Source organism: Vulpes lagopus, chromosome 4 (genome assembly GCF_018345385.1).
Source record: "Vulpes lagopus strain Blue_001 chromosome 4, ASM1834538v1, whole genome shotgun sequence".
Lineage (NCBI taxonomy): Eukaryota > Metazoa > Chordata > Mammalia > Carnivora > Canidae > Vulpes > Vulpes lagopus.
The window spans coordinates 117,148,693-117,171,232 of NC_054827.1; positions in this window are offsets into that span (position 1 = coordinate 117,148,693).

The window sequence follows — 22,540 nt, forward strand, 5'->3', positions numbered from 1 at the left end:
GGGTTCAGGAAAAGGTTTCTTTCAGCCTGAATAGATGAGATAAGACACCAGGGGTGAGGGATGCACCCTCGTAAGGTCGACAGTTCCTAAGTCAATAACTAGGACTTCGATGTTTACGATAACATTACGTCTTGTTGACATGTAGACCTCCCCATTCTCCATTCAGATCTTGATGTGCTGCTGTGTCCCCCAATAAGGCAGTTATGTTCTTAATTTGGCAGAATGGAACCACCGGAGCATGGAACCCTTGTAGATCTGTTTATTTAAATAAACCCTGTTGAGGAGTGAATCTGGATGGGATTGATGTTGAAATTTGCACCAGCCCCGCAGCGTGCCCCAGACCTGGATACACACGCGGCGTTTCATTATGGGGCCTCTCACTGAACAACCTCAACTCCCAGGTCTTGAACACCAGCCACCTCTCTTCCCACATCTTCCACTTGCTTCCTAGACTTCCTCAAATGATCACAGGCCCCTTCTATTTAGCATGTCTGCATCTTAGTTCATTTCTTCCCCAACCCCCATCCCACTGAGCCAGAACCTCATCCCATGTTCCCAACTCAGTGGCTGGCACTATTCAGAAGCCAGAGCTCAGAATTTCAGTATTATCTTAGATTGTTTCTTCTTTTCCACCTTCTATTTGTGGGTTTTGCCAGCTCTAATTCCTGTCATTGAATCCAACCCCATCTTAATCCAAACTATGATCTTTCCTTGCCTAGATTTCTTAGTTTCCAGTCTCTGCCTTAATTCTTGATGCCCGTTACATTTGACCACGATGTTCCTGCTTCAATTATAAAATATAAAATCCTTCAATCATGTCTCTAGATATCAGATAAGGTCTAAATACCTTCATATGGCCTCTAACTCCCTTCTTATCTCTCCAACTTCATCGCTTATCACTCCCTAGCTCACAGGAACTTCTCAATTCCACAAACAGGCCGGACTTTCTATGCTCTCCCCACTAGGCTCCATGAGGACAGAAATCGTGTTTGTCTCAAACATCATCAAATCCCCAGGATCCAGTTCTGTGCCTCATCCTCAGTCCACAGTGAGCTCTGTACACCTGGAGCCCTACTCCACGTTCCCTTCTAATCGGTCATTTAAAAAGAAGTTTGTCCTTTTAATCCCTGTAATCCTACCTTGAGTTCCTATCACACCAAGCCACCCTAACCTTTTGAGCCTGCATTTACTACACTCTATCATGACCTCCAATCCACACTATTACCAGAGAAGTGTGCATTATTACGGAGGCAGCCCAGGCTGTGTGCATCCCATACGGCCTCCTTCCAAGCACTTTTCTCAGGAGCATGATGAGGCTCCTCTTGTGTAAGTCAACCTATCCTACATAGCAACTGGCTTCACAGGTTTGTCTGGATGTCTGTGTCTCCCTCTTCTTCTAAATCCGGTCTAAAGCCCTTCTGATCAGGTCACCCTGCTTCCATGACATAAACATCCATCCCAACCCTCCCAAGAGGTGTTCTTTCTTAGTCAAGTGACAGGGCTGTTTCAAAGAATGTTGGTGTTGGGCTTGGTTGCAGTGTAATTTAGAGACTCTGACACTCAGAATTTCTTCTTTATGACTAACAAATTAGTCTGGCTCTAATTCCAACTATTCTTCTCCTTTGAGCTCGTCAGTGGAGGAAGGGAGAATGTCACACAACTTCCCACTCGATCCCCACCTTGACCCCCTAACTAAGAGTAGAAACCCATGAAGAAACTGGTCCCTTCCTGCAAGGCACCTGGCCTTGCAGCCTGATTCTCCTGTGTTTTCAGAGCAACCCCAGTCATGGGTGACTTAAAAATTCCACTTTATTTTTGAAAGTCTAATGAGATAAGGTTTTTTTTTTTCTTATATAATCTCTATCAATGGAGTCACTATCAAATTTTAGGGCACATATTATTCAGAAAATAATGTGAAAAATACTTTGCCCTTTGCTGTGTTAAAAAACAAACAAACAGATCAATAAGCTCTGAGAATGTAGTATATAGAAAGTCTGAACAAATTCACGTTAGATGCCATGGTCTCAAGGAACAAAGGGACTGAGATGATGGTATGAGGAAGGTGGTATGATTGGGTGGAATAGATTTTCAGAGTGTTTCTCTCCTTGGCCATCCTTTGTCTTACCTGCCAATCCTCAGTCTTGGATTAACTGAAACACCTATCTCCTCTGTTCTTCATCGTAGACTGCCAAGCATTGCTATAAACTCAACCACGTTAGGCAACATCAAGTGCGCCCTCGGCACCCCCCACAGTTCTTATTCTTTCTTGATGCCCTGTCCCCAAGCCAACCATACATGAGTATTGCAACTCCAGAGCCACAGATCCAGAGAGATGGAGATGGGCCGACCCATGCTCATAGGCTTTGCAACTTAAACCCTGCCTTCTGAGGATTCTTGAAAGAATTTTGAGATTTCTCCTGAGGCACAGGAGAGCTGATACCAGAAGTTTGATAGCACTTCAGGAGGTGCCAAGGAGGAGAGCTTAGACTAGTCAACCAGAGCTACAGAGAGAGGGATTTAAGAAGGGTCAGTCTAAGAAAGGACCTTATAAGAGCTCTCCAAAAATAGAGTGGGTTGTGTCAGGAGGCAGTTCCCTTTCACTGGAGCCAATTATATCAGTCTTATCTTCAACAGGTGGCTGAACTAGAGTTTTGGGAGCCCTTGTAACCAAGAGAGCTATTCTGTACTGTAGCTTTCCAATGTATGAAGATATTTGCTCATTACTTTATGTACAAGAGATATGCTTATCATAGCTGAAAGTGGGTTTCTGCATGGGGATCGGAGGATACAAACGTGAAAGGTCACTACTGTGTGGTATTGGAAGTGCCACACTGAAAGGGTCTGTGAGACAGCCTGTAGGAGGGTGAGTACAGCTGGAGGAGTTAGAGAAGGTTTTTTATAAAGGAGGTGGGTTTTCAGCTCAATCTTTTTTTTTTTTTTTAATGATAGTCACAGAGAGAGAGAGAGAGAGGCAGAGACACAGGCAGAGGGAGAAGCAGGCTCCATGCACCGGGAGCCCGATGTGGGATTCGATCCCGGGTCTCCAGGATCGCGCCCTGGGCCAAAGGCAGGCGCCAAACCGCTGCGCCACCCAGGGATCCCTTTTCAGCTCAATCTTACAGAATTTGGCCAACGTGTTCACAAAGAAGAGGCGACATGTATAAAAGTGCAGAAGAATAAATATATGTATGTGTATATATGTACAATGGTGCAAATGATAAGAAACTTTAAAAGCAGTTTAAGATCAGATTTTAAATGGCCTCAATGCCTCATGGCTGTCATGAAACAATGAAGTAAAGAACAAAATCATTAGGTTGGTGTTGTGAACAGCTGTGAGGTGTTGCGTGAGCTAGTGTGGGTTCTGGAGTGGGAGTGGTTAGGAGAATTCTGAATTGGGGCCTTGGAGCAGGGAGTAAGGGGACAAGGTAGAGTAGGTAATATTTCAGAGGTAGGATTCACAAAGCTGAGAGATGAGTCTGAGGGGGAAGCAGGGCCAGTTGAATATGACTCAGAAATTTCTGGCTGGAACAGCTCAGTGGAGGAGAAGTAGAGCCACAGGACCGGGAGGTGGTTTGAATTTGATTCTGAGCACATGGAAGTAAAAGTGCACACAGGACATCCGGCCAGGGCGGTGGTGGTCCCCAGAAGTGCAGGCTCAGAGACCAATGGAGAGAAGCAGGTAACAAACGTCAGAGGTCAGCAGAGAGTGGGGGCCTCTGCTCAGGATCCCTCCCTCCCTCTTCCCTGGACACAGAACCCCTTTTGTCTGGGAATGGGGCTGACCTTCCTGCCCTATGGTCCCAGACACGAGACTCTCACTAGAGCCACCAAATCCACATACCACCATGCCTTCTGGTCACTGTTGCCTGACTCAGTGTTGGATTGAGGCAAGTGAGTATGATTCCTTCTTGGGGATTTTTTTTTTTTAATTTCAAGAAAATTTCCACCGTATGTAAAAGTAGCATAGCACAACTAAACCCCAGGTACTTGATACGCAGCTTCAACAAGAATCAGCTCATCCCCAGTCTTGTTTCAGCTATGCCTGCATCTACTTCCTCTTCCCCTGTATTATTTTGCCTTGAATTCCAGATACCTGGGGTTTTGCTCTTTGGTACTAGAAGGTGTGGGAGGCATGAAAAGACAGGTATTCCTTGCAGTCATGTCTTTATCACATTGAGGAAGCCAATTTGATATAAGAGAGGACAAAACTGGCATGAAGGAAAATCAGAGAGAAGGAGTCCTGGTAGTTTGAGTATCTGTGGTTCCAGAGGCCTCTTCATTATTTGGAGGTTCAATCTGTGTATTCCTTAAGCCGAAAATCTCTCATCCCTCCTTACCCAGGTCAAATGGTACTTCTGTCCCTGCCACCAAGCATCCAGACTAAGAAACATCCACCTCCCCCAACTGATGACAGCTATGCCAGTGAATATTTCCTACAGAAACTCCTTCCCTCCACCCGTGAATGTCCAAGTGCCCCCGCCCTCCTTAGTGAGAGCTCCCATCACCCCAGAGCAGGGTTACCTACCTGTGAATCCCAGGCCCGTGATCTCAGCACTGTCCCGTCATGACCTCTATCTTCTGTTGCTCTGCAGCTGTTTGGGTGCCCATTAGCGCTCTGCCCAGGCCTGTGAATCCCCCGAAAACAGGAGCTTGTCAGTAGCTCTTCTCCCCCACCTTGCTCTCCGCCATCGCACACAGTATAAGTTCTCATAAATCTGCTGACTGGATGAGAAAACATAGTTTGATTTTGAGAAACAGAAGCTCAATGCCACTTAACGCCTGAGAGAAATGGACAGAGAGACATTTACGGCAGTTTCTCCAGGGTTCTTTGAAATCAAGTCTGTGCCCCAGAGAGGGAATTGTGATTGTTCAGAAATAAAGCCCTAATAAAACCAAGAAAGCATCATTAGTCACATAATTTAATGAAAACCCAAAGGCCACCAACATGAAGCCATACTGCTGCCCTTCTCAATAAACCCCCATAATGGAAATGTACTGGACTTGTGTTTTCTTCCATGTAAAAACAGAATTGCATGTTTTCTATCAGATGCTTCTAGGCCTTGAGTGTGTGCTGGACTCCTCTGTGGAGTTCCACTTCAGCAGGTCTGGCCACTGTCTTGATGATGTATTTGTGTTGCCCACGCTGCTGGTTCAAGGACCTCACTCTGAGTATGGCCGATGTGCACCAGTGCTCTGCAAGCATGAAACCACAGGAACGTTTCACAGCTACTCATACCGAGTCCCACCCCCAGATGTTGTGATTTAACACCCCTGGGGTGTGGCTGGGACTTGGAAATCTTAAAAGATCCTCAAGGCGGGTGCCTGGGTGGCTCAGTCAGTTGGGCGTCTGCCTTCAGCTTGGGTCGTGGCCTTGGGGTCCTGAGATTGAGCCCCTGATCAGGCTCTCTGCTCAGTGAGGAGCCTGCTTCTCCCTCTACTCCTCCCCCCAGCTCATGCGCTCTCTCTCTCAAATAAATAAAATAAAATAATTTAAAAATCTTTTTAAAAAAATATCCTCAAAGGATATGAGTGTGCAGACAAGTTTGAGAACCACTGCTGTAAGACACCTGGGTGGTTCAGTGGTTGTGCGTCTGCCTTTGGCTCAGGGCATGACCTGGGGTCCTGGGATCAAGTCCCATATCAGGCCTCCTACATGGAGCCTGCTTCTCCCTCTGCCTATGTCTCTGCCTGTCTCTCTGTGTCTCTCATGAATAAATAAAATCTTAAAAAGAGAGAGAGAGAGAGAGAGAGAACCACTGCTGTATTTAAGACAGAATTAGACTCCAAACAGCTGGCTGTGGGTCTCACCTCTGCTACTTCTGGCAACTGGGTTATCTTGGGCAAATCATCTCATTTCTCTGAGCAACAAGGAGGTGATAAAACACATTTGTTCTCTCTCTTTTCCTCCCTCTTGCTCTATCTTTCTCTCTCTCTCTCAAGGAATAAACTAGATAAGGCATGGGAACATTTTGTAACCTCTGAAGTTTAGTATGAAGATGATTAATTCCTGGGGATGTGTCTGGATCAGAGCTCTCCAACACGATGACCTCTCACCATGTGTGACTGTTGACACTTGACAGGTAGTTAGTGCCACATGTTGAAAATATTTCAAATATTTTGGATTAAATAAAATATATTTTTGGTTTTTTTAACATTTTATTTATTTATTCATGAGAAACACAGGGAGAGAGGCAGAGACATAGGCAGAGGGAGAAGCAGGCTCCATGCAGGGAGCCCGATGCGGTACTGGATCCCAGGACTCTGGAATCATGCCCTGAGTGGAAGGCAGATGCTCAATCTCTGAGCTACCCAGGCATCCCCAAAATATATTGTTAAATTAAGTTCACTTGTTTCTCTTTTCCATTTGTAATGGGGCTACTAGAACATTTAAACTAACATATGTGGCTTGTATTGTATTTCTACTGGAGAGTGCTGGCCTGGACACTTGACAGCAATGGTAGGTGACAAAGTGTTAACCTGACATTCCTAAGTGCTAACGGAGGAATTCTAAACTCCTCCTTGTAAGCAAATAAATATTTAAAAGAATATCATGGGGGTGCCTGGGTAGCTTGGTTGATGAAACACCTGCCTTTGGCTCAGGTCATGATCTCTGAGTCCTGGGATCGAGTCCTGCATCAGGCTCCCTACTCAGGGAGGGGAGTCTGCTTCTCCTTCTCCCTCTGCCTGCTGCTCCCCGTTTGTGTTCTCTCTGTCAGATAAATAAGTAAAATCTTTAAAAAAAATAATGTCTTGGGATGAATGAACTACTTCTATGTCTTGGCAGTCCAGTAAACAGAAGCATATTTAGTTTCAAGGTGGTGCAAACATGGAATTAGGTTCTCAAAGGCAGAACTCAAAAGATAAATTTTGTCCTCAAAGGGAACAAGACATGACTTAGCACTGAAACAGGCACGGCATGGAAAAGCACAGTAATTGCAAGGGGAGCATGGCAAACAGGATCTGGTTCCTCTGCTCTCATCCTTTTTTGCCCATGTGCCTTCTGGGCCTTTCCGTGGTCCTACAAGACAGCCTGACTTCCAGCTGCCCCGGCTTCCTGGCCACAGCTCAGAGCAAAGAGCATTCTGCCCTGGGTTCAGGATGATGATACAAGCAGCCCTGCCACTAGGGCCACATGACCCAGCAAATTCCATGGTGCCGAGGATTTTATGGCAGTTAAGGAGTTCATCTGAGGTCAGAGAGTCCAGCCCCTCCCCCGGGATTCTGGAACAAGGCCATGCCATCCTCAGCAGAGAACTATTCTCCATGTGAAAAGCAGATCATGACATGCTGCTGGGTCCTAGGTGAGAGTGTGTTGGATGTGAGTCACTGAGCGACCAAACCTGCCATTAGGATCCAGGTGCTGGCAACCACCCCTCAAGCCATTGGGTGGAGTAGGCACAACAGCAGTGCACAATGGGAACAGTGCATTTGAGGTTAGGCCTAGACAGGTCTGAAGGCACAGGTAAGTTCTACAAACAGGGCACGTACCAAGTCACCCGCCTCTGGTGCACTAAGGCAACAGCTCGTTCACACCCATGGCTGACTGGCTGGTGGAGGAAGGAAGAACGGGGTCCTAGATCATGAATCCATTAGCTCAGTATGTTGGTTCGTGCCCCACAGGGGCTGCATCCTGGGACAGTGATGCTCAGGGATGGTCCCAAGAACAGCAGGAAAGGAACAGAGAGTGCCCCTTGATGAGCAGGACTTCTGGTCATGTCATGACATGGAAGGAGAAGTGCTTAAGATAATAAAATTGTCATCTTGATGAGGAGAAAAGCAGACCTACAAAAGGAAAAGCAGCCTTGCCCTGTGGTATTGGTTACCTGGTTCAGCTTGTGGAGATGACTTCTAAGCAGCACTGGCCACTCAGAGCCTCTGTGCGCTCATGTGTAGCAATACTCAGGTGGCCGGGGCGGGGGGAGGTGCACCAAAAGCCATGAGATGCGTCCAGCCAAGATTGAGGTTTTGCCATCCAAATATGATGGAGGGACAAAGGGCCAAGGGAAATAATGGTAATTTAAGGAAGTGATTGCAATGGTAGCAAACAAATGTAGGATGGGGAAGAGGTATTGGAATATAGAATGAAGGAGGAGAATTCGAGGATTGACATCATAGGGTTATTGAAGTGGATTCCAGAGATAGTAGGTCAGAAGGAGAGCAGGGTGCTTGAAATGAAGTTTCCAGCAAAGGTAAATTTACCAGGTGTGCTAGGTCTAGGCCATGATGATGGCAAGGGTGTGCTCTAGGGTGGAGAGAAGGAGGTTAAGGAAAGGCAAGGCCAACACTGCATAGTTAGATGCTGAGGTCACCAAGAGTTAGGGCAGGAGTGTGGGTGGAGAGGAAGACAGAGAGCCAGGGGCTCAGTCCCTTCATGAAAGCGGTAAAAGTGACCCAGAGGTCAACTGGTATCTGCAGGGAGGTAGGAATTAGGTCAGAGTGCTGGGTGGAATGAGCTGGAAGGCACTGGGTGCAGTGAGGGAGGGAGGGGAGAAATCAGAAGTGATTCACAAGGGACAATGGGGACCCAATAAGACCTCTGGACTTCCCTTCTGCTGGCTCTCCTGTAAATCCACAACTGGGCTTGGTTTAAACAGCTATTAGTTACTAAGAACGTATTGCTCAACAATAGCCAAACTATAGAGAGAGCCTAAGTGTCCACAGACTGATGAGTGGATAAAGAAGATGTTATATATATATATATATCTGGAATACTACTCAGCCATCAAAAAGAATGAAATCCTGCCATTTACAATGACATGGATGGAGCTAGAGAGTATTATGCAAAGTGAAATGAGTCAGAGAAAGACAAATACCATATGATTTCACTTTAATTAAAAAAACAAAACAGATGAACACATGGGAAGGGGGAGAAAAGGAGAGAAGGGGTGCAAACCATAAAAGACTCTTAACTAAAGAGAACAAACTGAGGACTGATGGAGGGGTGTGGGGGATGGGCTAGATGGGGGATGGGTGTTAAGGAGGCACCTGTTGTGATGAGCACCTGGTATTGTATGCACATGATGTACCACTGAATTCTACTCCTGAAACCAATATTGCACTGTACGTTCACCTAAAATTGAAATACTAACTTTTAAAAAAGAATTTATTGCTAAACACAAGTAAAGTGTAACCCTCTAAGGTAGGTATTTTTCCCATTTTACATATTTGGAAACAGTGAAATTCCTTTACCCCTGTGCAGAAAGTAGAAACACAGCCAAGTGAGCAACTTGGGCGCACTTGGCTTAAAATGAATAAGTAACTTAAAGAGAAAACTTTCATTAAAACTTCCTATCTGGGGCACCTGGGTGGCTCAGTGGGTTAAGCACCTGCCTTTGGCTCAGGTCGTGATCCTGGAGTCCTGTGTTTGAGCCCCACATCGAACCCCACATCAGGCTCTGAGTCTTTTTTTCCCCTCTGTCCCTACCCTTCCATGCTTATTCTTTCTCTCCCTCACTCTATCTCTTTTAAATAAATAAAATCTTTAAAAAAAAAAAAAGTCCAGGTCTTTGTTTGTGGGGTTGGTGAGGAAGGAGTTCTTATTATGAAAGCAATATATGTTTGTTATAATGTGTGAATACAGGCAGGCCAAAGAACACAAAGAAATGGACAATCCCAGTCTATGGTGTCAACTGTCACTAATTCATCATGTGTTATTCAGACCATGCATATGCATATATGCATATACATACACAAAGAGTTACATTTCTGCCCAAATAGAATCATATTGATTCTTTAGTTCATCATAATTTACTTAGACAATCCACCCATTTGGAGACATTTATTTTGTTGAATTGATGATTTTTTAAATCCACATTTAGTTTCCACATTTAGTTTCTATACTACACTATGAATTTAACCAATTGTTTTATTCTGCCTTTATTTGAACATTTTTTTCTTATGATGTTGCCATTTGCATTTTTTAAGGTTTTATTTTTTTAAGTAATCTCTACCCCCAACATGGGGTTCAAACTCACGACCCTGAGATCAGGAGTTGCAAGTTTCTCTGAGCCATCCGGGTGTCCCAATTTGCATTTTTAAAAATTAAATAGTCCATTCTTTCTGTTCATATTTCTATTATGAAAGATAAAAAATCATAGAGATAATATTCTAAGTCAAAATTGCTACACTGCTTTTAGTAAACAACTGCTGACTCCTCTTCAAGCTGTGTCCTACAATCTTTTTTTTTTTTTTTTTTTTTTTGGTCAGCATGATTCTTGTGTTTTGAGGTTGGTTGCCAAATTTGGAACTAAACCCAACCACTTTCAGACTCTGCTCTGCTCTGTTCCAGAGGACAGAGAGGATAGGTCAATCCTCACCTCCTCTCTGTACTAATTATGTGCTAGAACTTTCCCTTTGCAGATTTAAGCCAGAAAGTCATATTTAAATGCACAATTTCTAGCTTAATTTGTGAAATCTAGTAAGCATTCCTTTGGAATGTTTCTCTAGGTTTGTTTTATCTTTTCAGATTCTTATTATTTTCCCTCTGTTACAGTCATATGCTTTCAGTATGTTGATATTTCATATCACATGAAAACCACTCCCATTATATGCAATTCCTGGTGCTCTTCCACTCTGAGCCTGGGTGACAGCCCCTCTGGGATAAAGAGCATCCTGGGATGTAATTAACCTTCTGATCTCTCACCTTTTTGTGGGCTCCGTATGGAGGTGGACGGAGTTGAATTGAAGATCAGAAACTCTAAACTACGGTGTGTGTAAGTGGGGCTCACACAGGGAGCAGACATTTGGCCACGTGGTTGGAGGTCGGGGCTGCCATGAGGCCGGTAGGCTTTGGCTGAACCTACACTGTGCATGAGGAGGCTGAGACCCCGGGGCAGCAGGAGGCTGCACAGCTGAGCAAAGATTTCAGAGACCATGCAGGGCTGAGCAGGCCCAAGTGCAGGAGTGGCCAGAGGAGACGTGCTCAGTCAGCACCTGAGCCCTTGGCCGAGATTGGGAAGGACCACACCTGGGAGGAAGGGCTGTACACTGACAGCCAGAATAAGATTGGAAAAAACCTGCCCTAACCAAGCCTGAAACAACGCTGACGTCTCAACATGACCAAGGCAATCATCTGGTGAGTTCACTGGGTGCAAGAGCAAAACCTAGCACTTGCTGGAGGAATCTGACAATCAAGCACCTCTGTCATCTGTCATGTACAGTATTTGGCATAAGAATCCGTGGACATGAGCAGGGGCAGGGTTAAAGAGACCAGCGATCAAGAAGGGAAACAGTCCATACATGCGGGGCCCAGGGTGACCCTGACACTGGAGATGATAGAGGCCCTGATACGGGGCTTCTTTTGATTTGTATTTTTGAGAAAATAGAGGGGAAATGGATGAAAAGAGTAGACATTTCAATAGAGAACTAAAATGTTCTTTTAAATTTATTTACATTTTCTTTATTTATTTGAGAGAGAAAATGAACACGTAAGCAGGGGGAGGGCAAGGGAGAAATAGGCTCTGAGTAGGAAACCCGATGTGAGCCTCAGTCCAGGGCTCTGGGATCATGATCTGAGCCAAAGGCAGGTGCTTCACTGATGGAGCCACCCAGGGGTCCCTAAAATATATTTTTAAAGGATATTCTGGAAATCTGAAACATAACATCTGAGCTAGGTACTTATTAGAATGGGTTCCAGGAGACAGGGCACAGCAGGGAACAGCATTAAGTGCGGGTAAAGATAAATTGATAGAAAATACCAGAAATAAAGCACGGGGGTAGGGAAAGAGCAGAAGAGTTCCTCTTGTCACTGTTCTCCAAGATAGCCCCGATGAGTAAATAAGATCCCCAGGCTCATTAATAATTAGAACTCACACTTCTGGGGCACCTGGGTAGCTCAGTGGTGGAGCGTCTGCCTTCCGCTCAGGTCACGATCCCAGTGTCCTGGAATTGGGTCCCCTCAGGGAGCCTGCTTCTCTCTCTGCCTGTGTCTCTGCCTCTCTCTGTGTCTCTCATGAATAAATAAATAAAATCTTAAAAAAAAAAAGAACTCGCATTTCTTTCAGGGTTGGGGGTGCTCCTCCTTCCCCAGCTCTGAACCCTACAGACTAAAGTCATGACTACCTCTCCTCACACCTCTTACTGACCAGTCTCTGGCTCTCCAGAGCTAGAGCAGGGCACACTGGAGAGGAGAACACAGACGGGACACTGCTCCATGGGTGACTCTGGTGAGTGGCCTCCTCTTCCCCTGGGCTTGGCAGGGTTGGAGGTTTAAACTTCTCTTCCGTGGCACTTAAAAGGCTTCTTCAGAAACCCCTCGGCTCCCCATCTCTGTGGTGATGCATTTCTCCTGGTTAGTTGCTTCCAGCTTCTTCCTTACCCTCTGAGAATCCTGTGGTCCAAGCCCCCTGATGGACTCCACTTGACCAGGATCTAAGAAGATCCTAAGCTGGCACTCTCTCCCTCCTGCCATCAGAAACACTCATCTGTTTGTTTGTTTGTTTTTTTGGGGGGGTCCCAAAATAATCTGGGAGGGCAGTCAGACCCCAGAGCCTGGTTGCCAGAGCGGCCACACCAGTGTTTCCTAAGTTAGATTCCTTGGATGTCAATCAAGGGTCAGTCCCTTGGTTTCAGAAACTTGTAGACACGTGCCTAGATCTCCTGTGGTCCCTTCATAGCCTGTTTTCCTAGGTTTGAAGTAAGGAGCAGTCTCCCCGGACACCCCAGGCTCTCCAAACCTTTTGTAGCCTGGAGGTAGGTGATTGCCTAAGGCTCACAAAATCTTTTGCAAACCCAGGTGGAGGTCTCCCATGTGACTTCAGGTTGTCCCAGGGCTGTACAATAAAGGGTTAACTCAGCTGGCTTGGGACAGTCGGGCTTGCACATTCCAAAGAAAGGACTGGCCCTTCTTGGTCTCCTATGACGTAACTTATGAGCCCCTGGAATGTTGTGTCTGATAAGAGGATCTTTTGCATACCTGGGACCTTGGACTGCACCCATAGCTTCCTGTTAACAATGTGATTTATGATGAGGGCCTCAGGCCACACTGTATCTCTTTGACCCCTGGAGATCCAGAGACGAGCTAGAGTCAGTGACGCAGGTGCTCCGTGCCTGCACCACTGACCCCAGATAAACCCTGCACAAAAGCACTTGGGGGGTGTGTGTGGGGAGCTTCCCTGGTCTGGGAGACCTTGTGTGCATTGCCACACCTCATTTCTGAGAGAATTAAGTGCTACCTCTACAAATCCGCGGGGGAGAGGAAAGGAGGCTCATCCCACATTGCCCAGACTCTGCCCTTCGTAGCTTTTCCCTTTGTTGATTTTCCCCTCTGTCCTTTTGCTATACCCTACTCTGTACGCACAGCAGCTTTCCGTAGACTGAGATTCCTTTATTTATTTATTTATTTTATTTTAGGCTGAGATTCTATACATCCTTCTGAACCGTCGAATCTGAGAATGGTTCTGGACACCCCGACACTGAGACCAACAATGCAACTACAATAGTTAATTTCCTAACACAGTTATGGTCAGAAAATGATGGAGATAAATCTAACAAACACCCATGGACTCATCACACAGAATAAATAAATACATTTTGTCTTTTTTGTTGTTGTTGTTGTTTTATTTATTCGTGAGAGACACAGAGAGAGAGGCAGAGGCACAGGCAGAGGGAGAAGCAGGCTCCATGCAGGGAGCCCGATGTGGGACTCAATCCCAGGACCCCAGGATCACATCCTGAGCTGAAGGCAGACATTCAACCACTGAGCCACCCAGGTGTCCCCATTTTGTCATATTTGCTTCACTTTTTCCTTGATTTTCTTTCTTTCTTTTTTTTGGATTAAGAAATAAAACCTATTAGATGAAATCAAATTTCCCTGGTAACCCCCCACCCCACCCCTGACCTGGTCCCTGTTGCAATCACTACTCTCAGGCTGGTGTGTAGTCTTCGTTTTCGGGTTTTATGTGTTTTCTTGTGTATGTGTACCTCCCTTTACAGAGTCGTAGAGCATCCTGGCCTATGGGGGTCTTGCCATCACTCCAGTTTGACAACCACCTGGGTGAAGTGCACATCCTTAGCTTAATTCCAACCCAACAAACATGCATTGCGTGGTGTTATTCGGTGCCAGGCACTGGTGCTGGGGACACGTTGAGGTCTGTCCGCTACTCTCATGGACCTTCTATCCTGGCCAAAATAGTAACGACAAAGCTTGTTGACTTCAGTACATGTTTCCTGAACGGTCCTTCCTAAACACTCATGGTTCCCCTGTGAACTGCGGCTTCTTCCACCATGTGGAGCATGGCAGGGGGCTCTCCTGTGCTAGGATCAGATCAAGGGTGTAGTTGGGGCCAAGTGTTTCTCAAGGGCTCTGGGTGCCCTGTGCAGAGAGCTGAGCAGTGTCCTGGGCTGGCTGAGACCCCCGAGGGGGCGGGCCTGGCAGCCCAACAGTAGAAGGAAAGCCCGGGTGTCCTCCTGGACTTACTCAGGAAAGCTTACCGAGGCACCTGTTCCTTGCACACCAGGTGCAGTGCTCTGTATTATGGCTTGATCAGACCTTGCTACGTCTGTGTACAGGAGGTGAATGTAGGTGAGACCTGCTTTATTGGCCGTTGATTTGCCTTGATGAGTTATCCTGTGTTTCTAGACCTTGGTTTCCTGATCTCTAAGATGAGGTGGCTGGAGAAAGACTAGGCAACCTCTCAGGGCTGTGCCAACCCTCATGCTAGGCCTTGAAAATTCTGTGGACCTCAAAACAACAACAACAATGAGAAGCAGGAAATCCCGTGAACCTCTATGACTGGCGGAAAATGAAGATATTGCACAGACAGGTGATTGGGTCTCAGCATTAATGGTTTTCCCTGGAATATTATGAATACAGTTTTTTTTTAAAGATTTTATTCACTTATTCATGAGAGACACAGAGAGAGAGAGATGCGCAGAGACACAGGCAGAGGGAGGGGGAGAAGCAGGCTCCACGCAGGGAGCCCCACTCAGGACTCGATCCGGGATCTCCAGGATCAGGCCTGGGCTGAAGGCGGGCTGCCCTTTTTTTTTTTTTAAGAGTTTATTTATTTATTCATGAGAGAGACACAGAGAGAGAGAGGGGTAGAGACACAGGCAGAGGGAGAAAGCAGGCTCCATGCTGGGAGCCCGATGTGGGACTCGATCCCGGGTCTCCAGGATCACACCCTAGGCGGAAGGCGGCGCTAAACCTCTGAGCCACCCGGGCTGTCCAGGAATAGTGTTTTTGACAACGTGAGAGCAAATTAAAAAAAAAAAAAAAGATCCTGATACACAGAATATTCCTGAATGATTCTTCCCATGCTGCTGTGAACAAGATCAGTTCAGTTTTCCACTCACATTCATTCGATAACCATTTACTGAGCACTTCCTAAGTGCCAGGCTATTTGTTGTGGAACGGAAAAGGAGAAAGGAATTGGGTAAAAGAGAGGCAAAGACAACGCAAAGGAAGCCCCCATGTGGAAAAGCCTCCCAGGTTGGAAAGATCATGGAAGTCTTCCTGGAGAAGGTGGCACAGCAAATTGATTCCCTAGGTATTTATATTTAATCAATATGCAGTTTTGATACATTACTGTTCCATATCCTGCACAGTGTGAAGGTCGTGAGGTTACGGTGATGAATACGACAAAGCCAGAGTCCGTGTCTGCAGAATTCCCACCAACATGGGTCACCATAGTGTGTGATGGAGGGGATCAGAGGGTGCGACAGCCGGAGGAGGGACACCTCAACATCTCAAGGAAGGGCTTGTGAAGACTTCGGGAGACAGAGGCAGGGCCAGTCTTGTGCCTAAATGACATACAGGACCATCATCCCTTATGTGTGATTTGAAAACTCGTCTTGGAAAAAGGGAGAGGAAATGGGACCTAAGGTGTATCGGACAATCGAATTTTCCAGTTTCCAGTTTCTCCTAAAGCGGAATTCACTTCTGTGCCGGAAAGCCACAAGCCACAGAGGAGAATAAATGAGACACAAACACACACACACACACTTCGCTGAAGGGCGGTCCGGAGACAAAGGCTCCTCCAGGACACACGCCAGCTGATGTCATCATGAGGTCAGATAACATTACTCATCACTATCCTGCTAAGGAGCGGAAAAGTGGGGAAACCCGGGAAAGGGTGAGAAAATTGCAGATTACAAACCATTCCAGGCACAGCCACCGTGCCAGGCACCTTCTGTGTGTGCTCTCATCAGGCATCAAAGGGAAGATTCTTCTGGAAGCTGCTCTTTCTCTGCATACCCTGAGATCCCTCCCAATTACAGTGTCCTTGGCCGGTGCAGCCATCCAAGTCCGGAGTCGCAGAGCAGAACAGCTCCGGGAGGGGTGAGGGGCGGGGGGGGGGGGGGGCGGGCTGGCTCAGCCACCCTGTGCTTTATGAGTGCGGACTCACCGCAGGCCTGTGTTCCTCACCCTAATCCTGCCCTCGTTCTGCACCACCCTCGCTGCTGGTGCTGCGGTGTGGGGCTCCTGACACCCCCACGGGCCCTGCAGGTGGGCACCGCAGCTCCTCGGCCCCGCTCCTCCCCTGACTCCCCCGGAGCTCAGCAAAGCAGCCTTCCTCTGGCTCCTTCCAGAAATCTGCCCCCCAGCCTCCAACCATCACTCTTCTCTGAACTCACTCGGACTTTTCAAGGGCTAGAAAGAGGCCCCGTGATTCTAGTTTGCATTAGTAGAAACAGAATCCAAAAGGAGAGGAGAGCCCAGCTCTGTCCCGCCACGCCACCCTCATGGCAGAGGCAGCTGAGGGTTGTATGTCGGGCACCTGGCTCAGGGCTCAGTGTGCAGGAAGTGCTCTAAACTATACAATCCACAGCTTAGTAGACGTAGTCCTCTGCTCTTGGAACTGTGTTCCCCTGCTACAGCTAGATCTCTGACCAAAGCCCGAAGGCATTGTGCTTCTCTGTGTCAGTCCAGACTATGGAGCACCTATGCGGTCAGGCACTGGGTGCCAATAGGTCAGCATCTCCACCCTCCAGGAATCCCCACCTACAGCGGGGAGAGGATGAGGGGATGAGGGTCTGCAGACAGTCTAAGGGAACGCAGAGGGTAGGAACGTGGGTGACAATGACAGCCCTCCCTCCTGGCAGATCGCGCCAGTGCTGCTGTTCTCTGGGACTTGTACTCAGAGGGAAGCCGGCGGCTGCCAGCCAGCCCTGGAATGGCCTACAGTGCGGGGCTGACGGGCCGTGTTCCCAGGAGCCTCTTCTAAACCTGAGCCCCTCACATGCTTCCAGCGTGGCTCCAGTCCCAGAGTGATGGGGTGAGTGGCCCAGCACCAGCCCAGGGGCCCCGGGGGGGAGGCAGCAGGAGGCCCTCCCTCCCTGATTTAAGCACCCCTGCGGAGGCAGTGCAGGCTCACGCATCTCTGCCAGACGCTAAGAAACTGCCCATCCCCTCACTCCTGCCCTTGGCTCTCTGGGCCCTGTGCAGCCCCTGGGTCCCCACACACTTGGAAGAGAAAGAAGTAAGAGGGTAGATGATGTTCCTGTGGCCAAAGCCATTACCTCAATATTACCGGCATCTTGTGTCCATGAGCCAACCATGTTCCTTGTGCACCAGGGAGATGGTGGTTCACCGGGCCCTCTTGGGAAGCAAATCCTGTCACCTCTGAGCGGACATCGTGGACGTGGTGAGGCCGATGTAAGTGTACACAGTCAGCACACAGTACAATTTGGAAATTGGGAAGAGATGAGCTCAGGTGACCATGAATCAGCCTTCTGGCACGAACCAGCCCCTTCTCAGCAAAGACACCGTTCATAAAATTGGATGACCTTAGGTTTTTGGGGCCCCCCGTGTCATCCGGGCAAATTTCTTAACGGCCCAGAGTCCGTGTTTCTCTCTATGGAAAACGTAGGGTGTGGAGATGGTGCATGGAGATCATTTCAAATTCTCACAGTGCCTGGGTGACCGGCCACCACTTTGCCCAGGGCTGAGGGATTCCCAGGACGTAGAGCCTTCAGTGCTAAACCCACAACAGATCCCGGAAGACCAGGACAACCAGTCACCCCAGCAGCCCCTGTCATATAACAGATGATCCATAGGCAGGCAGTGACACATATTACTCCTGTCTTTACTTCCGTGAATGGGGCTGGCACTGGGGGTGACAGTTGGGCCCGATTCTGTGTGGTGTGTGTGTGTGTATTTGCTCACACAGTCCTCAGAGCCAGCCTAGGAGGTAGGTCATTTTGTGGGGGCGGGGGGGCGGGGACGAGCAGTTAGGATTTGAACTAGAAACCAGCTACTGATTCCATGCTGCATACTCTTACTCAACATGCGATGCCCTCTTCCTTCAAACATACTAAGCACGATGTCTCAGACGTCACTCTAAACGCTTAAACTGTGCTAATTCAGTTATTTCTTACAATGACCCTATTACTACTCTCATGGAGAATGGGAAAGGTAGGCTCGTAGTGTAAGGGAAAGCACGGGGTACTAGGTAGCTGTGCTGGTTTTGGCATCAGCACCGAAGCTGGGGTCCTGGGAGCCTCCTGGTCCTCGGCAAACCTGGGTGCTTGGTCACACCATATAAAAAGCTAATTCACAGCAGGCTAGAATAAAAGCCCCAACAGATCATTCAAAAGGAATTCATATAATGAGCAAACAGGAGGACTGATACAGGCTCCACCTTCCTAGTTATTAAGGAAATGTGAAAAGTATAGAAACTTAAGGTCAATGCTTAAAAAATGAATGATCATTTCCAGTGATGCTAACAGTAGGCATCAGCAGGCAGGTGCACTCCTGCAGGGTCCTGGTGGGAGGGGTCCCAATGAGGTTCCAGTGAGGGGCTCCTGCGGGATCTGGGCAGTGGTGGCTCTTGCAGGGTCCTGGTGGGCGGGTTCCTGTGGGGTCCTGGTGGGGGCGCTCCTGTGGGGCCCAGGCAGCGGGAATTCCTGCAGGGTCGTGGTGGGAGGGGTCCCAGTGGGGTCCCAGTGGGGGGGCTCCTGTGGGTCAGAGCAGTGGGGGGAAGCCCTGGGGCAGATGCCCTGCAGCTACTGACTGGTGGACCTCTCAGTCAGCCGGGGAGGCCCTCAGGAAGCAGCGTGAGCGGAAAGAGCTGAGTCCAGAGCTGGGCCCGGGCCGTGTTGACTGCAACATAACATGTTTGCATAAATGTCACCAGGGCTTGGAAAAGAACTTGGAAAAATAAAAGCATCTCATGTGTGAAGGAGGAAAACCACGGTGATTTTTTTCCCTATCCTCTCACTCCCATTGTTGTTGTGTTTGTGTAACGGAGACACAGAAAGGCCAACAGCCCATAGTGACTCACTCTTGTCGTCAGGGCCCTGCCCCTGTGACACCCCCTGCTCCCCCGGGTCCCCTCCCTCCTCGCCCCCTGCGCTCCTGCTCCCCTCCTCCCTCTGCTTGGGGGCTCCTGTGGCTGCCTTTCGGGGTTGTAGCTGGGGCCCGAGGGTGCACTCCCTCAGTTTCTCTGTTTGGGAGCAGCAAACAGAGGTGGAAGCCCAGGTGAGGTTAGAAGGCCCCAGTGTCTCCCAGGTGCAGGGAGGGAGACCATGAGGTGCCGGCCTTGCCAGGTCATTGGCATCCCTCGGGGAGGTGGGAACCACAAAGGCAAAGCAGCAGCCTGTCCCGGAGAGGCCCTAGGTCCTAGCTGTGCAGGAGTGAGAGCGGGAACCACGGGGCTCACAGGTCACCTCAGGCCCACCCAGGCCCACCCAGGCCCACTCAGGCCCACTTCCCCCCTCAATCAGCCCAGGCTGCCAGCAGAAGCCGCTGTCCCTCTGGAAATTCCCATCATCTGTGAGTCCATCACTCCTCTGGGAGTGGCATTTTCATTCATGGAAGTCACAGGAGTTATCAGTTCAGTTTCCTGAAAGTGGTCACTCATGAGCCACCGTGGGCCACCGTTGTCTCAGGCTGGGTCACTTCGTCCAAACCCCATGCGTCAGCGAGGCCCAGGAGGAGGAAGGGGTGGAGGCAGGAGAGATAGGGGATAGACTTCTGTGGAAACTGGGACTAGGGAAAGGAACCCAGGGCCGCTGGCTGGTTCAGGAGGGCGGAGGGCAGTGACAGCCAGGTGCAGGAAGCAGGGTGCCTTCAGGGGTCACCGCCCGGTCGCCTCTTCCATGTACTCACTCAGGATCTTGGGCAAAGGTTATCTGAGAGTTGTTTCCTCCTTCCCAGAATGGGGTGACAGCGGCAGCCCTCACTGCTGGTTATGGAGAGGGTCAAATGAGATAAAGTCACAGCACCGCTGGGGCAGAAGAGAGCTGCCCGCCCAATGTCACACTCAATGTCGTATCGGGCTGGCAAAACTAGGGCTACGGCAGTTTCTCTCTCCAGTCCCAGTGTCAGGTGGTGGCCGAGAGCCCTTTGATAAGCACAGAAAGTGCTAAGGATTCTCAGTCCATCAAAGGAACCACGGGAGTGGACTGTCAGCAGGATTCGGGGGGCAGGATGAGGGGCTTCGCGTTGAGCAAGAATGCTCAGAAGTCATGGATCCAGGGCAGCCCAGGTAGCTCAGTGGTTTAACGCTGCCTTTGGCCCAGGGCCTGATCCTGGAGTCCTGGGATCGAGTCCTGAGTCGGGCTCCCTGCATGGAGCCTGCTTCTCCCTCTGCCTGTGTCTCTGCCTCTCTCTCTCTCTCTCTGTCAAATAAATAAATAAATAAATAAATAAATAAATAAATAAATAAGAAATCATGGATCCAAAGCCTCCTCTTTCTGCTCCCAGGTCCCCACTTCCGTGGACGGAGCAGCATTCCCCACCAGCTGGGGGTGAGGGTCCAGTCGCTTCTGGCACCACACAGGCTCGCAGGACACATGGGAACCAGTGCCGGAGGCAGATGCAGAGGCAATGAGCTGAGGCCCGCCTGCCTCCGCGACCACAAGAACATCCCTCACTCGGCAAGCACAGATTCTGCTCTCTGTGCCTCTTATGATTTACCCCACCCATCCTCACAAGAACTCGAGTCCCCCCTTTACAGTGGAGGAAACTGAGGCACAGAGTGGTTCAGGGACTTGTCAGAATTCTCACAGCTAACACCTGTTGAGGCAGGCCCTGACCCTGGACCTGCTGATGCCAAGATGCCCTCTGCATCATCCCTGCAGGAGGCAGCCACCTGGTGACAGTGGACACCTTCACTGAAATGCCCACTGCACCCACCACGCCATCTGGCAAAGTCAGAGCCGAAGGAGGTGGCAAGAGGCTGGTCCCATTCCCAGCTTGGCTACTGGTCTTGTGCCTGGCCCCGAGCACCGCATTTGGAGGCTGTCAGGGTCTCGGCTCCCCAGCTGCAAAACGGGGCTGCAGTGGGAGCCCTGGCTCAGCTGTGAAGATTTCCCCACAGCATTATGCGGTTGTCTGCTGAGGTCAACAGAGACAGTATTGACCGGAAGCTAGAGGCTTCCAAATCGGAGAAAAGTTGTTTTGCAAAATATTCTCCAAGATGAACAGAACTTGTCAAAAACAATGGGGGCATTTTCTTTTATTTCCAAAGGAAGTGATTCAACCTAACAAAAGGTCACACTTGAAAGAGTTGAGTTCAATCACGTAAATTAGTTCAATCACGTAAACATCAGAGATTCCGCAACTCTTCCCAGCACGCTGAGGAGACAGCCTGGGCTTGTGCTGTGTGTGTGTGTGTGTGTGTGTGTGCACGCATGTGCATGTGTGCATGTATATGTGCCCTGTGTATATGTGTGTGCGCACATGTGCATATGTGCATGTATATGTGCCCTGTGTATATGTGTGTGCACATGTGTGCATGTGTGCACGCACATGTGTATGTATGTGCATGCACGAGTGAGTGTACCTATGTGTGTAGGTGCATGCATGTCATTATGTGCACACATGTGTGGGTATGCATGCACATGTGTATGTGTGTGCTCACACGTGCGTGTGCGCGTGCACCCATGTGTAAGTGTGGGCATATGTAGGCATGTGTTTGTGTGTGTGAGCGCAAGCACGTGCATGTGTGTCTGTGTGTGCACATGGGTGTGTATGTGTGAGCGCCCTTTTGTATGTGTGTGCGTGCATGCCTGGGTGCGTGTTTCCTTCATCAGGCTTCCACCCAAAACTATCTGTCTTTTTAAAAAAAATTTTATTTATTTATTCATGAGAGAGAGGGAGAGACACAGGCAGAGGGAGAAGCAGGCTCCATACAGGGAGCCTGATGTGGGACCCGTCCCAGGACTCCAGGATCATGCCCTGGGCCCAAGGCAGGCGCCAAACCGCTGGGCCACCAGGGATCCCCTATCTGTCTTTTTTAAACTATGGTTTTCAGACCAGGTAGCATTAGAACAGCCCAGAGAACTTTAGAAGCCACCAGTGACTGGCAGTCGAAGCGGCTCACGCTGTGAAGTGCAGATGTCAGCACCGTTTTCCCCGAGAGCCGCCCTCACTGCTCCGCTGAGCCATGGTGCTGGAGGGCTGCTTTGTAGGCACGGATCGTGCTGGATTCTGAAGGTCCAGCGTAGAGCGCAGGAGTCTAGTCTCCAGCAAGTTCCCAGAGCCAGTCCCAGGACCCTCGGCCCCCGGGAGGTGCCCCTGTGAAAGCTCCGGCCAGGCCGCCCGCTGGTGTGTGTCTGGGAGCTCTGGAGGGTGCTCTGCCCCCACCGCCCCCCA